Here is a 16,857-nt window from a genome sequence, read left to right as displayed (position 1 = left end):
TACCACCATCACCATTTTCAACCGCATCATCACCACAATCACACCAAGCACTACCAATCGCAAGGTTCGCATGATCATAGTATCTAACCTTGCGACTTTGATCATACATGTGTGACTAATGTTCTTACACCAGTTGCAAGGTTCGCAGGTCAGACAATGTGACCTTACGACTTCATTCAAATAACTATCATCAACCGCATCATCACCACCAGTTCTTGATTATTTTAAATGCAAGAAAAAGTTATGTTTCATGAGCTTAAAACAGCTGATCAATTTAATCTTGAGTTTTCAGGATAACTAATCAAGTACTTTATTTTTCAGGCTAAATGATCTTGTTCAATATGTCTTTAAGTTCTTGATGATCCATTATTTGTTGCAAGATCTTAATCGTCATTGATAGATGATGAAAATAACAACTCAGGTAACCGTCATTTTCAACTTTCCCATCATATTTGTCCTCTTTGGTGGTTCCAATTTCATCAAATTGTACGTGTAAACTGTAGTGACCCGAACTTTTTCATGTTTATATATATATTAAATGAAATTGTTATTTACATGATTAAGTGTTTCCAACATGTTAGGCAATCAAACTTATTAAGACTTGATTAATTGAAATAGGTTTCGTATGGACAATTGACCACCCAAGTTGACCGGTGATTCACGAACGTTAAAACTTGTAAAAACTATATGATGACATATATATGGATATATATATATAGTTAACATGATATTATGATAAGTAAACATATCATTAAGTATATTAACAATGAACTACATATGTAAAAACAAGACTACTAACTTAATGATTTTGAAACGAGACATATATGTAACGATTATCGTTGTAACGACATTTAATGTATATATATCATATTAAGAGATATTTATACATCATAATATCATGATAATATAATAATTTAAAATCTCATTTGATATTATAAACATTGGGTTAACAACACTTAACAAGATCGTTAACCTAAAGGTTTCAAAACAACACTTACATGTAACGACTAACGATGACTTAATGACTCAGTTAAAATGTATATACATGTAGTGTTTTAATATGTATTCATACACTTTTGAAAGACTTCAAGAAACTTATCAAAATACTTCTACTTAACAAAAATGCTTACAATTACATCCTCATTCAGTTTCATCAACAATTCTACTCGTATGCACCCGTATTCGTACTCGTACAATACACAGCTTTTAGATGTATGTACTATTGGTATATATACTCCAATGATCAGCTCTTAGCAGCCCATGTGAGTCACCTAACACATGTGGGAACCATCATTTGGCAACTAGCATGAAATATCTCATAAAATTACAAAAATATGAGTAATCATTCATGACTTATTTACATGAAAACAAAATTACATATCCTTTATATCTAATCCATACACCAACGACCAAAAACACCTACAAACACTTTCATTCTTCAATTTTATTCATCTAATTGATCTCTCTCAAGTTCTATCTTCAAGTTCTAAGTGTTCTTCATAAATTCCAAAAGTTCTAGTTTCATAAAATCAAGAATACTTCCAAGATTGCAAGTTTACTTCCAAGTTTTCTAAATCCATTCCAAGTAATCATCCAAGATCAAGAAACCTTTGTTACTTACAGTAGGTTATCTTTCTAATACAAGGTAATAATCATATTCAAACTTTAATTCAATTTCTATAACTATAACAATCTTATTTCGAGTGGAAATCTTACTTGAAATTGTTTTCGTGTCATGATTCTGCTTCAAGAACTTTCAAGCCACCCAAGGATCCTTTGAAGCTAGATCCATTTTTTTCATTTACAGAAGGTTTATCCAAGTAACTTGAGGTAGTAATGATGTTCATAACATCATTCGATTCATACATAACAAGCTGTCTTATTCAACGTTATAAACTTGTAATCACTAGAACATAGTTTAGTTAATTCTAAACTTGTTCGCAAATAAAGTTAATCCTTCTAACTAGACTTTTAAAATCAACTAAACACATGTTCTATATCTATATGATATGCTAACTTAATGATTTAAAACTCGGAAACACGATAAACACCATAAAACTGGATATACGCCGTCGTAGTAAAACCGGGGGGCTGTTTTGGTTGGGATAATTAAAAGCTAAGAAGAAATTTGATTTAAAAGCTATACTTCTGGAAAAATGATTTTTCTTATGAACATGAAACTATATCCAAAAATCATGGTTAAACTCAAAGTGAAAGTATGTTTTTCAAAATGGTCATCAAGATGTCGTTCTTTCGACGGAAATGACTACCTCTTTCAAAAACGACTTGTAACTTGTATTTCCGACTATAAACTTATACTTTTTCTGTTTAGATTCATAAAGTTAAGTTTAATACGAAACCGTGGCCACTGGAATCACTCAAAACGGATTAGAAACGAAGAAATGGCGAGTAAAACAAGATTGATAAAAACTACTCATTTTACCTACGTGAAAGTTAGTAATAAATCTATTCCAACCATAACCTAATAAACTTATATTGTATATTATGTAATCTTGAGATACCATAGACACGTATACAATGTTTTGACCTATCATGTCGACCCATCTATATATATATATATATATATTGCGGAACAACCATAGACACTCTATATGTGAATCTTGGAGTTAGCTATACAGGGTTGAGGTTGATTCCAAAATATATATATAGTTTGAGTTGTGATCAATACTGAGATACGTATACACTGGGTCGTGGATTGATTTAAGATAATATTTATCGATTTATTTCTGTACATCTAACTGTGGAAAACTAGTTGTAGGTTACTAACGAGGACAGCTGACTTAATAAACTTAAAACATCAAAATGTATTAAAAGTTTTGTAAATATATTTTGAACATACTTTGATATATATGTATATATTGTTATAGGTTTGCGAATCAACCAGTGGCCAAGTCTTACTTCCCGACGAAGTAAAAATCTGTGAAAGTGAGTTATAGTCCCACTTTTAAAATCTAATATTTTTGGGATGAGAATACATGCAGGTTTTATAAATGATTTACAAAATAGACACAAGTAAGTGAAACTACATTCTATGGTTGAATTATTGAAATCGAATATGCCCCTTTTTATTAAGTCTGGTAATCTAAGAATTAGGGAACAGTCACCCTAATTGACGCGAATCCAAAAGATAGATCTATTGGGCCTAACAAACCCCATCCAAAGTACCGGATGCTTTAGTACTTCGAAATTTATATCATATCCGAAGGGTGTCCCGGAATGATGGGGATATTCTTATATATGCATCTTGTTAATGTCGGTTACCAGGTGTTCACCATATGAATGATTTTTATCTCTATGTATGGGATGTGTATTGAAATATGAAATCTTGTGGTCTATTGTTACGATTTGATATATATAGGTTAAACCTATAACTCACCAACATTTTTGTTGACGTTTAAAGCATGTTTATTCTCAGGTGAATACTAAGAGCTTCCGCTGTTGCATACTAAAATTAAGGACAAGATTTGGAGTCCATGCTTGTATGATATTGTGTAAAAACTGCATTCAAGAAACTTATTTCGTTGTAACATATTTGTATTGTAAACCATTATGTAATGATCGCGTGTAAACAGGATATTTTAGATTATCATTATTTGATAATCTATGTAAAGCTTTTTAAACCTTTATTGATGAAATAAAGGTTATGGTTTGTTTTAAAATGAATGTAGTCTTTGAAAAACGTCTCATATAGAGGTCAAAACCTCGCAACGAAATCAATTAATATGGAACGTTTTTAATCAATAAGAACGGGACATTTCAGTTGGTATCCGAGCGTTGGTCTTAGAGAACCAGAAAATTTGCATTAGTGTGTCTTATCGAGTTTGTTAGGATGCATTAGTGAGTCTGGACTTCGACCGTGTTTTCTTTAAAAATGATTGCTTAACATTTTTGTTGGAAACTATATATTATTAACATGTATATATTATGTGATATATTAATCTCTTAACATGTTTGATATTGTGTGATAGATGTCTACCTCTAGCACAAATCCCATTGACTCACCTAATAATAATGAAGAGTCGAATATATATTGGACTGATTCACAAGTTCCCGAAGAAGAACCGGAAGAAGAATCAGAACCGGAAGAGGAGGAACTGGAGGAGGAAATAGAACCGGTGGGGGAAATAATAAAACGGTTAAGTAAAAGAAAATCCTCAACCAACCGACCAAGGTTAATTATGGTCAATGGTGTTTCCGCCAAGGAAGTAAAATATTGGGAGGATTACCAATTCTCCGATGAATCAGATTCCGACGAGAATTCCGATGATGTTATAGAAATTACCCCAACTGAATTTAAAAAGGCAAAAGAAAATAATAAGGGAAAGGGCATAAAAATAGAGAAATCTAATTCCAACCCCGATGAACTTTATATGTATCGTCAACCCCCGAAGCCCTTAAGTTGTAACAATGACCCGGGAACCTCTAAACCACCAGGTTTTTCTAAACCGTTGTGGAAAACGACAGCTCGTATTAGGGGAACATCATATATCCCTAGAAACTTGGCAAAACGAACCAAAACCGAAGAAGAAGAAACGAGCGAGTCGGAATAAGATAGTTGTATTCGTGTGGTGTAATATATGTAATATAGTGTGCTTATGCTTTATGATATATGTAAAAATTGCTTGTATTAATAAGTATTTTTTTTATGAATCTAACTCTTGTCTATTTTACAGTATAAAAACACAAAATGGATAGACAACCCAATATTTTTAGAGACCTACCCGGAGACATGATTGATGAAATCTTGTCTAGAGTCGGTCAGAATTCTTCGGCACAACTATTTACGGTGAAATCATTTTGTAAGACATTCGAAGAACGTTCCAAGAATGTCTTGGTTTATAAGAGACTTTCGTTTGAAAGATGGGGGATATCACATTGGGAAACCCATAAGTTACGATGTGTTTACTTTGACGCATATATTGCGGGGAACCCAAATGCTATTTTACACAACGGGTTAAGAAATTATTTTGACTCAATGTATCCGAATATAGGACTTCATGATTTAGAAAAAGCGGCTAACATGCAACATAAAGAAGCATGCTATGCTTACGGGTTAGTAATGTTCGCTTCTCACCAAAGTGAGAAAAAGAACATCGGGCTACAACTATTAAACAAAACGTTCCCACAAGTGACGGAGTCGGTAATTGGGGTAAGAAATGAGGTTTTTAGGTTATTACGAGACTGTTGGTCATTACGTAACCCTCGTCCCTTTGACGACATTACAACACGCTGTCTTATCAACGGCCATAACGGTTATGTTCCACAAGACCAAGGATGGGAAGTAGTCCTAGTAAAACCAGAATGCATGACTTGTTTCTGGACGTATGAATTACGTGTCTTTATTGCCTTTGCTGAACAACTTGTGTACTAGCTAGAATTATCTTCACAACTATCTTGTATCAAAGTTATTGTGTGCTATATTTCATGCTTTATGTAAAATAAGCGGTATTGTAAGTTTGTAAAATATTGTATAAAAGTTTGAACGCGAAATATTATTATAATCAGTTTTTCATATAGAATTGTAGTAGTTGAATTGTATATTAGCTACTAAGTATGAACTTAACGGGTAGGTACTACCCGAATTTAAACTTATAAAACGCTAATATGAAGAAAAATCTTTTATAAATGAGTTCATATTATGCTACGAAATACTATTAACTACTCTTAATATTCTGTATGATTAACTTGTTCCATTTGACTATTTTGAAGGAAATGGCACCGACTACTCGACACACCGTGAATATGAATGAAGAGGAATTCCGTACTTTTCTAGCTTCAAACATAGCCGCAGTACAGGCTGCGCTACATACCAACAATAACCTTGGATCTAGCAGTACAGGAAATCGTGTAGGATGCACCTACAAAGAATTCACTGCCTGCAAACCTTTGGAATTTGATGGAACCGAAGGACCGATCGGATTGAAACGGTGGACCGAGAAGGTCGAATCGGTGTTTGCCATAAGTAAGTGTACTGAAGAGGACAAAGTGAAGTACGCTACGCATACCTTCACAGGTTCTGCGTTAACATGGTGGAATACCTATCTAGAGCAAGTGGGACAAGATGATGCGTACGCACTACCGTGGTCAGTATTCAAGCACTTGATGAACGAGAAGTACCATCCCAGAACCGAGGTCAATAAGCTCAAGACAGAACTTAGAGGGTTACGAACCCAAGGATTTGATATTACCACGTACAAAAGACGATTCACAGAATTGTGCTTATTGTGTCCGGGAGCGTTCGAAGATGAGGAAGAGAAGATTGACGCGTTTATGAAAGGATTACCGGAAAGAATCCAAGAAGATATAAGTTCACATGAGCCCGCCTCCATACAACAGGCATGTAGAATGGCTCACAAACTAGTGAACCAGATTGAGGAAAGAATTAAAGAACAGACGGCTGAAGAGGCCAATGTGAAGCAAGTCAAAAGAAAGTGGGAGGAAAACGGTGATAAGAATCACCAATACAACAACAACAGCAATTACAATAATAATCGCAACAATTATCCCAACAATCGCAACATCAATCGCAACTACAACAAACGGCCCAACAACAACAACAACAACAACAACAACAACAACAACAACAACAACAACAACAACAACAGCAACAACAACAACAGCAACAACAACAACAACAACAACAACAACAACAACAACAACAACAACAACAACAACAACAACAACAACAACAACAACAACAACAACAACAGCAACTACAACAATCATCCCAACAACAATAACAACCGCAACAACAACAACAATCAGAAGCAGCTATGCCAAAGGTGTGAAAAGTATCACTCGGGGTTCTGCACCAAATTTTGCAACAAGTGTAAAAGAAATGGTCATAGCGCGGCGAAGTGTGAGGTCTACGGACCAGGGGTTAACAGAACGAAAGGAACAAATGGTGTCGGAACGACTATTGGCGGAGCAAGTAGTGTCGGAGCAAGTTATGCCAATGTAGTTTGTTATAAATGTGGAAAACCGGGCCACATTATTAGAAATTGTCCGAACCAGGAGAACACGAATGGACAAGGCCGCGGAAGAGTTTTCAATATTAATGCGGCAGAGGCACAAGAAGACCCGGAGCTTGTTACAGGTACGTTTCTTATTGACAATAAATTTGCTTACGTTTTATTTGATTCGGGTACGGATAGAAGCTATATGAGTAGAGATTTTTGTGCTAAATTAAGTTATTCATTGACGCCGTTGGATAGTAAATTTTTACTCGAATTAGCAAACGGTAAATTAATTTCAGCAGATTATATATGCCGGAATCGAGAAATTAAACTGGGTAGCGAAATATTTAAGATTGATTTGATACCAGTAGAGTTAGGGAGTTTTGATGTAATAGTTGGCATGGACTGGCTGAAGAAGGTGAAAGCAGAGATCGTATGTTATAAAAATGCAATTCGCATTGTACGAGAAGAAAGAGAACCCTTAATGGTGTACGGAGAAAAGGGCAACATGAAGCTACATCTTATTAGTAATTTGAAGGCACAAAAACTAATAAGAAAAGGTTGCTATGCTGTTCTAGCACACGTCGAGAAAGTACAAACTGAAGAAAAGAGCATCAATGATGTTCCCGTCGCAAAAGAATTTCCCGATGTATTTCCGAAAGAATTACCGGGACTACCTCCACATCGATCTGTTGAATTTCAAATAGATCTTGTACCAGGAGCTGCACCAATAGCTCGTGCTCCTTATAGACTCGCACCCAGTGAGATGAAAGAACTACAAAGCCAACTGCAAGAACTATTAGAACGTGGTTTCATTTGACCAAGCACATCACCATGGGGAGCTCCTATTTTGTTTGTCAAGAAGAAGGATGGTACATTTAGGTTGTGTATTGACTACAGAGAGTTGAACAAACTTACCATCAAAAACCGTTATCCACTGCCGAGAATTGACGACTTATTTGATCAACTACAAGGCTCGTCGGTTTATTCGAAGATCGATTTACGTTCTGGATATCATCAAATGCGAGTAAAGGAGGATGATATTCCAAAAACTGCTTTTAGGACGCGTTATGGTCATTACGAGTTTATGGTTATGCCGTTTGGATTGACTAACGCACTAGCTGTGTTCATGGACCTTATGAACCGAGTGTGTGGGCCATATCTTGACAAGTTTGTCATTGTTTTCATCGATGACATACTTATTTACTCAAAGAATGATCAAGAGCACGAAGAACATTTGAGAAAAGTGCTAGAAGTATTGAGGAAAGAAAAACTGTACGCTAAGTTTTCAAAGTGTGCATTTTGGTTGGAAGAAGTTCAATTCCTCGGTCACATAGTGAACAAAGAAGGTATCCAGGTGGACCCGGCATAGATCGAAACCGTTGAAAAGTGGGAAACCCCAAAAACTCCGAAGCATATACGTCAATTTTTAGGATTGGCTGGTTACTACAGAAGATTCATCCAAGATTTCTCCAAAATAGCAAAACCCTTGACTGCATTAACGCATAAAGGGAAGAAATTTGAATGGAAGGATGAACAAGAGAAGGTGTTTCAATTATTGAAGAAAAAGCTAACTACGGCACCTATATTGTCATTGCCTGAAGGGAATGATGATTTTGTGATTTATTGTGACGCATCAAAGCAAGGTCTCGGTTGTGTATTAATGTAACGGACGAAGGTGATTGCTTATACGTCTAGACAATTGAAGATTCACGAGCAAAATTATACGACGCATGATTTGGAATTAGGCACCGCCGTTTTTGCATTAAAGACTTGGAGGCACTACTTATATGGGGTCAAAAGTATTATATATACCGACCACAAAAGTCTTCAACACATATTTAATCAGAAACAACTGAATATGAGGCAGCGTAGGTGGATTGAATTGTTGAATGATTACGACTTTAAGATTCGTTACCACCCGGGGAAGGCAAATGTGGTAGCCGACGCCTTGAGCAGAAAGGACAGAGAACCCATTCGAGTAAAATCTATGAATATAATGATTCACACTAACCTTACTACTCAAATAAAGGAGACGCAACAAGGAGTTTTAAAAGAGGGAAATTTAAAGGATGAAATACCCAAAGGATCGGAGAAGCATCTTAATATTCGGGAAGACAGAACCCGGTATAGGGCTGAAAGAATTTGGGTACCAAAATTTAGAGATATAAGAGAAATGGTACTTAGAGAAGCTCATAAAACCAGATACTCAATACATCCTGGAACGGGGAAGATGTACAAGGATCTTAAGAAACATTTTTGGTGGCCAGGTATGAAATCCGATATTGCTAAATATGTAGGAGAATGTTTGACGTGTTCTAAGGTCAAAGCTGAACATCAGAAACCATCAGGTCTACTACAACAACCTGAAATCCCAGAATGGAAATGGGAAAACATTACCATGGATTTCATTACTAAATTGCCAAGGACTGCAAGTGGTTATGATACTATTTGGGTAATAGTTGATCGTCTCACCAAGTCAGCATACTTCCTGCCAATAAGAGAAGATGACAAGATGGAGAATTTAGCACAACTGTATTTGAAGGAAGTCGTCTCCAGACATGGAATACCAATCTCTATTATCTCTGATAGGGATGGCAGATTTATTTCAAGATTCTGGCAGACATTACAACAAGCATTAGGAACTCGTCTAGACATGAGTACTGCCTATCATCCACAAACTGATGGGCAGAGCGAAAGGACGATACAAACGCTTGAAGACATGCTACGAGCATGTGTTATTGATTTCGAAAACAGTTGGGATCGACATCTACCGTTAGCAGAATTTTCCTACAACAACAGCTATCATTCAAGTATTGAGATGGCGCCATTTGAAGCACTTTATGGTAGAAAGTGCAGGTCTCTAATTTGTTGGAGTGAAGTGGGGGATAGACAGATTACGGGTCCGGAGATAATACAAGAAACTACCGAGAAGATCATTCAAATTCAATAACGGTTGAAAACCGCCCAAAGTCGACAAAAGAGCTACGCCGACATTAAAAGAAAAGATATAGAATTTGAAATTGGAGAGATGGTCATGCTTAAGGTTGCACCTTGGAAAGGCGTTGTTCGATTTGGTAAACGAGGTAAATTAAATCCAAGGTATATTGGACCATTCAAGATTATTGATCGTGTCGGACCAGTAGCTTACCGACTTGAATTACCTCAACAACTCGAGGCTGTACATAACACTTTCCACGTCTCGAATTTGAAGAAATGTTTTGCTAAAGAAGATCTCACTATTCCATTAGATGAAATCCAAATCAACGAAAAACTTCAATTCATCGAAGAACCCGTCGAAATAATGGATCGTGAGGTTAAAAGACTTAAGCAAAACAAGATACCAATTGTTAAGGTTCGATGGAATGCTCGTAGAGGACCCGAGTTCACCTGGGAACGAGAAGATTAGATGAAGAAGAAATACCCGCATTTATTTCCAGAAGATACGTCAATACCTCCAACTGCTTAAAATTTCGGGACGAAATTTATTTAACGGGTAGGTACTGTAGTGACCCGAACTTTTCCATGTTTATATATATATTAAATGAAATTGTTATTTACATGATTAAGTGTTTCCAACATGTTAAGCAATCAAACTTGTTAATACTTGATTAATTGAAATAGGTTTCGTATGGACAATTGACCACCCAAATTGACCGGTGATTCACGAACGTTAAAACTTGTAAAAACTATATGATGACATATATATGGATATATATATATATATATAGTTAACATGATATTATAATAAGTAAACATATCATTAAGTATATTAACAATGAACTACATATGTAAAAACAAGACTACTAACTTAATGATTTTGAAACGAGACATATATGTGACGATTATTGTTGTAACGACATTTAATGTATATATATCATATTAAGAGATATTTATACATCATAATATCATGATAATATAATAATTTAAAATCTCATTTGATATTATAAACATTGGGTTAACAACACTTAACAAGATCGTTAACCTAAAGGTTTCAAAACAACACTTACATGTAACGACTAACGATGACTTAACGACTCAGTTAAAATGTATATACATGTAGTGTTTTAATATGTATTCATACACTTTTGAAAGACTTCAAGACACTTATCAAAATACTTCTACTTAACAAAAATGCTTACAATTACATCCTCGTTCAGTTTCATCAACAATTCTACTCGTATGCACCCGTATTCGTACTCGTACAATACACAGCTTTTAGATGTATGTACTATTGGTATATACACTCCAATGATCAGCTCTTAGCAGCCCATGTGAGTCACCTAACACATGTGGGAACCATCATTTGGCAACTAGCATGAAATATCTCATAAAATTACAAAAATATGAGTAATCATTCATGACTTATTTACATGAAAACAAAATTACATATCCTTTATATCTAATCCATACACCAACGACCAAAAACACCTACAAACACTTTCATTCTTCAATTTTATTCATATAATTGATCTCTCTCAAGTTCTATCTTCAAGTTCTAAGTGTTCTTCATAAATTCCAAAAGTTCTAGTTTCATAAAATCAAGAATACTTCCAAGATTGCAAGTTTACTTCCAAGTTTTCTAAATCCATTCCAAGTAATCATCCAAGATCAAGAAACCTTTGTTAATTACAGTAGGTTATCTTTCTAATACAAGGTAATAATCATATTTAAACTTTAATTCAATTTCTATAACTATAACAATCTTATTTCGAGTGGAAATCTTACTTGAAATTGTTTTCGTGTCATGATTCTGCTTCAAGAACTTTCAAGCCATCCAAGGATCCTTTGAAGCTAGATCCATTTTTCTCATTTCCAGAAGGTTTATCCAAGGAACTTGAGGTAGTAATGATGTTCATAACATCATTCGATTCATACATAAAAAGTTGTCTTATTCAACGTTATAAACTTGTAATCACTAGAACATAGTTTAGTTAATTCTAAACTTGTTCGCAAATAAAGTTAATCCTTCTAACTAGACTTTTAAAATCAAATAAACACATGTTCTATATCTATATGATATGCTAACTTAATGATTTAAAACCCGGAAACACGATAAACACCATAAAACTGGATATACGCCGTCGTAGTAAAACCGGGGGCTGTTTTGGTTGGGATAATTAAAAGCTAAGAAGAAATTTGATTTAAAAGCTATACTTCTGTAAAAATAATTTTTCTTATGAACATGAAACTATATCCAAAAATCATGGTTAAACTCAAAGTGAAAGTATGTTTTTCAAAATGGTCATCAAGATGTCGTTCTTTCGACGAAAATGACTACCTCTTTCAAAAATGACTTGTAACTTGTATTTCTGACTATAAACTTATACTTTTTCTGTTTAGATTCATAAAGTTAAGTTCAATACGAAACCGTGGCCACTGGAATCACTCAAAACGGATTAGAAACGAAGAAATGGCGAGTAAAACAAGATTGATAAAAAACTACTCATTTTACCTACGTGAAAGTTAGTAATAAATCTATTCCAACCATAACCTAATCAACTTATATTTTATATTATGTAATCTTGAGATACCATAGACACGTATACAATGTTTCGACCTATCATGTCGACCCATCTATATATATATATTGCGGAACAACAATAGACACTCTATATGTGAATGTTGGAGTTAGCTATACAGGGTTGAGGTTGATTCCAAAATATATATATAGTTTGAGTTGTGATCAATACTGAGATACGTATACACTGGGTCGTGGATTGATTTAAGATAATATTTATCGATTTATTTCTGTACATCTAACTGTGGACAACTAGTTGTAGGTTACTAAAGAGGACAGCTGACTTAATAAACTTAAAACATCAAAATGTATTAAAAGTTTTGTAAATATATTTTGAACATACTTTGATATATATGTATATATTGTTATAGGTTTGTGAATCAATCAGTGGCCAAGTCTTACTTCCCGACGAAGTAAAAATCTGTGAAAGTGAGTTATAGTCCCACTTTTAAAATCTAATATTTTTGGGATGAGAATACATGCAGGTTTTATAAATGATTTACAAAATAGACACAAGTACGTGAAACTACATTCTATGGTTGAATTATTGAAATCGAATATGCCCCTTTTTATTAAGTTTGGTAATCTAAGAATTAGGGAACAGACACCCTAATTGACGCGAATCCTAAAGATAGATCTATTGGGCCTAACAAACCCCATCCAAAGTACCGGATGCTTTAGTACTTCGAAATTTATATCATATCCGAAGGGTGTCCCGGAATGATGGGGATATTCTTATATATGCATCTTGTTAATGTCGGTTACCAGGTGTTCACCATATGAATGATTTTTATCTCTATGTATGGGATGTGTATTGAAATATGAAATCTTGTGATCTATTGTTACGATTTGATATATATAGGTTAAACCTATAACTCACCAACATTTTTGTTGACGTTTAAAGCATGTTTATTCTCAAGTGAATATTAAGAGCTTCCGCTGTTGCATACTAAAAATAAGGACAAGATTTGGAGTCCATGCTTGTATGATATTGTGTAAAAACTGCATTCATGAAACTTATTTCGTTGTAACATATTTGTATTGTAAACCATTATGTAATGGTCGCGTGTAAACAGGATATTTTAGATTATCATTATTTGATAATCTACGTAAAGCTTTTTAAACCTTTATTGATGAAATAAAGGTTATGGTTTGTTTTAAAATGAATGCAGTCTTTGAAAAACGTCTCATATAGAGGTCAAAACCTTGCAACGAAATCAATTAATATGGAACGTTTTTAATCAATAAGAACGGGACATTTCATAAACTAGATAATGTCAAGTATTTCATACTTAAAATTAAGTTTTTTAAAAAATACTAGATACAATGTTGGTTGATATGATGGTAATAAGCACTTGACAACGGTGTAATGTTTTGATACTCGAATGGATTATTACGTGTAGTCTGTTATTTTACAACAACAACCATCAAGTACACCATGTGACTCTTAACCAAGTGAAAGCGAGACGACATACATATACGTCCATATTTAAAGAATTCTCCTCCAACTAATTTAATACGCAGGGCCTCTTGTACTGGCTAACTGCTTTAATCACAAACCTCGAACTGGTGTACTCCATTAGCAGTCACGTAAGAAAGATAAAGATACAATTTTCCAAAATCACAATCATAAGTTTAAGTACTCCCTGTCATATATTATAACAAAAGCTTTGGATCAACATTAGGTGCTTATGTTATGATATATGACAGAAAGAATAAGCATTATGATTAGGATTCTGAAAAAATGTATTTTTATCATTGCTAGGTGACTACAAATGAAGCACTCCAGTTAACCACTTTTAGAGGCCCGACGTATTAAAGCAGTTGTAGAAGAATTCTATGAATTCTATAAGTATGAATTTAGGTAGATGACATTCCACTTTCATTTAGTTATGAGCCACATGGTGGCTAGATGGCTATTATTGTCCTATAAAAGACATCAATAAGAATCTTAATCGACTATCAAAAGATTCAAATGTTGTGACGCACTTATTACCATCATATCCACCAACAATATATCAAGTATTTTTCTAAGTTGAACTTTAAGTATGAAATACTTGACACTATCCATTGTACACTTACAATTTGATGAAACTGAAACTACCAAAGAGGAAAAATATGATAGACAAGTTGAGAAAGGGTGGTCCTCTGAGTTGTTATTTTGTCATCTATCGAGGCTGCCAGGGAGCCGAGGAAATAGGTGAATGCGTTGAGCCCGGATGATAAGATTTTGCAACAAATGATGGATCATCAAGATCTTAAATATGCGTTCAACAAGATCACTTATCATGGGAACTAAAGTAGTTGATGAGTATTTTAAAATCTTGGAACATATATATGACGAAAAAATGAAGTTGAAGACTGATGGGCTTTATGTGAGTCGCAAGGTTCGCACTATCTGAAAATGTGACCTTGCAACTCATATACAAGCCGTGTGACTGCTCATATAACTGTTCGTTTGAATAACTTATATTATGTTGTGTGTATGTTAAACAAGATCTCTGTTATGCATTTATATGTTAAGCAGTACTTTATGTTGATATTTAAGCATATGATTTATGTTAATTATAATTATAATCATATATAGTGGTATCACATACATGAAGGATAATTGACATACATTTTAAATTACATATAGTAAGAACTAGAATAAAATTTATTACACATTTTGAAACCTTGAAACAAACTAAAATACCTATTCTTTTAGGGCTACTTTTTATCAAGTTTTAAACTTCTTATGTTTCATTCAATATAGTCGCATGGTTCGCAAGCTTCTTCCTCGGGACTTGCGACTTGAAAGCTAATAGAAGTTGTTTCATCTATCAAGTGATTGACATTAAATGTGACTTAAATGTTTCACCAATCGGACCGTCCAAAAAAAAAACTACCTTTGCTATTTAATTATGAAGCATTAAAGGGGACTTACATGACAGTTTATTCTTGAAAAACCAAATATTAAAAGCTAACATGTCATCTTGGTAAAAACACGAATACTAACAAACAAACGATGAATTCGAGTCACAAGAATAACGTCGACCAGTCGCAAGTCGCGCACCCCGTTTTCTTGACAATTAGCCCAAATCCCAGCTCGCGACTTGGATTTTCTGGGCCATGAGCAAATCGCTAGTCGCAAGGTCATTTTGACAAAAATAATAAAAAAAAAATTGAGGGCAAATTGTTATAGTTAGTTGGTAAAATGACGTTTTGGTCAATAACCCTTTATTTTTTGGCAGATATAAAGACAAAAATCTAATATAAGTTGAACAAGGGTAAATGGTTCAGAAGGATAAAATGGGTCTCAAATTCTAATATGGTGGTGGATGGTAAAAAAGAGGTAGTGTACGGATCACCTCCCAAAAATAAATTTAAGTGACCACCGAAGCTTGACTTGTGTGGTATGAGGGTGAGATCCAATTTGGTGTACCGCCAACCCATTTCGATTCTCACTCTCCAACCTTTGATGGTACTGCCAACATCAATGCGATTTAGGAAGGTCTCTGGGGTTTTCTCAACCTTCGATGGTTCACAAATTGGATTTTCTCCTAACGCGCATGTGAGTAACAAATGAGAGCACTGTTGTAAAAACCCCGATTACTCGCTGATTATTCATCGATTAATCATTTTCAAGAGAAATCCGTTCCGTTTTTCTAAAATCCGTTTAATTAATCAGTCAACGTCGATTAATGGCTCAAAATCGAATTTGGTAATCAAATTCGATCAAAGTCAAAATTGGTCAACAATTTAACATGAATTTAAATTAAAACTTTAGAGTTTTTGAATAAAATGAATGTATTTAGTCAATTACGTTATATCTTATGTTTATGTTTATGATTTTATTTCTATATTTACACATAATTTATGAAATTTAAAATTTAAATGTATAAAGTATAATCCGATTAATCCCCAAATTACCGATTACTCCTTTCAATGTCCCGATCGATTAATCCCCGAATAGCGAATTTTGCAACCTGAATGAGAGTATTCAATACAGATATCGCTATTAAAATAAATAAATAATTAAATAAATAAATAAATTTAAGTGGGTGTGGCCGTGTGCTTGTAATCTCATATTCTGACTTCTAGGTTTTAATGGATCTGATGGGCCTAAAGTCCTAAACGGCCCATGAGCCGGTCGATTTTTATTTTTTAATTTTTTTTAACAGCATCGGTCACATTCTAACTCGTTGATTTCCATAAACCACCTGGTGACTTCTCAAACTCACATAGTCGCTACCGACATAACCACGTCGTCTCCGTCGCCGGCGATTCCCGACCGTCCGCCGCTCTTATTTCTCGACGTATATTCACAGAAATAGGTGAGTTTTCCGTCTCATACCAACCATCTTTTTTTTTATAATT

This window comes from Rutidosis leptorrhynchoides, chromosome 2 (genome assembly GCF_046630445.1).
Source record: "Rutidosis leptorrhynchoides isolate AG116_Rl617_1_P2 chromosome 2, CSIRO_AGI_Rlap_v1, whole genome shotgun sequence".
NCBI classification, from domain to species: domain Eukaryota; kingdom Viridiplantae; phylum Streptophyta; class Magnoliopsida; order Asterales; family Asteraceae; genus Rutidosis; species Rutidosis leptorrhynchoides.
This window is presented reverse-complemented; position numbering follows the sequence as displayed.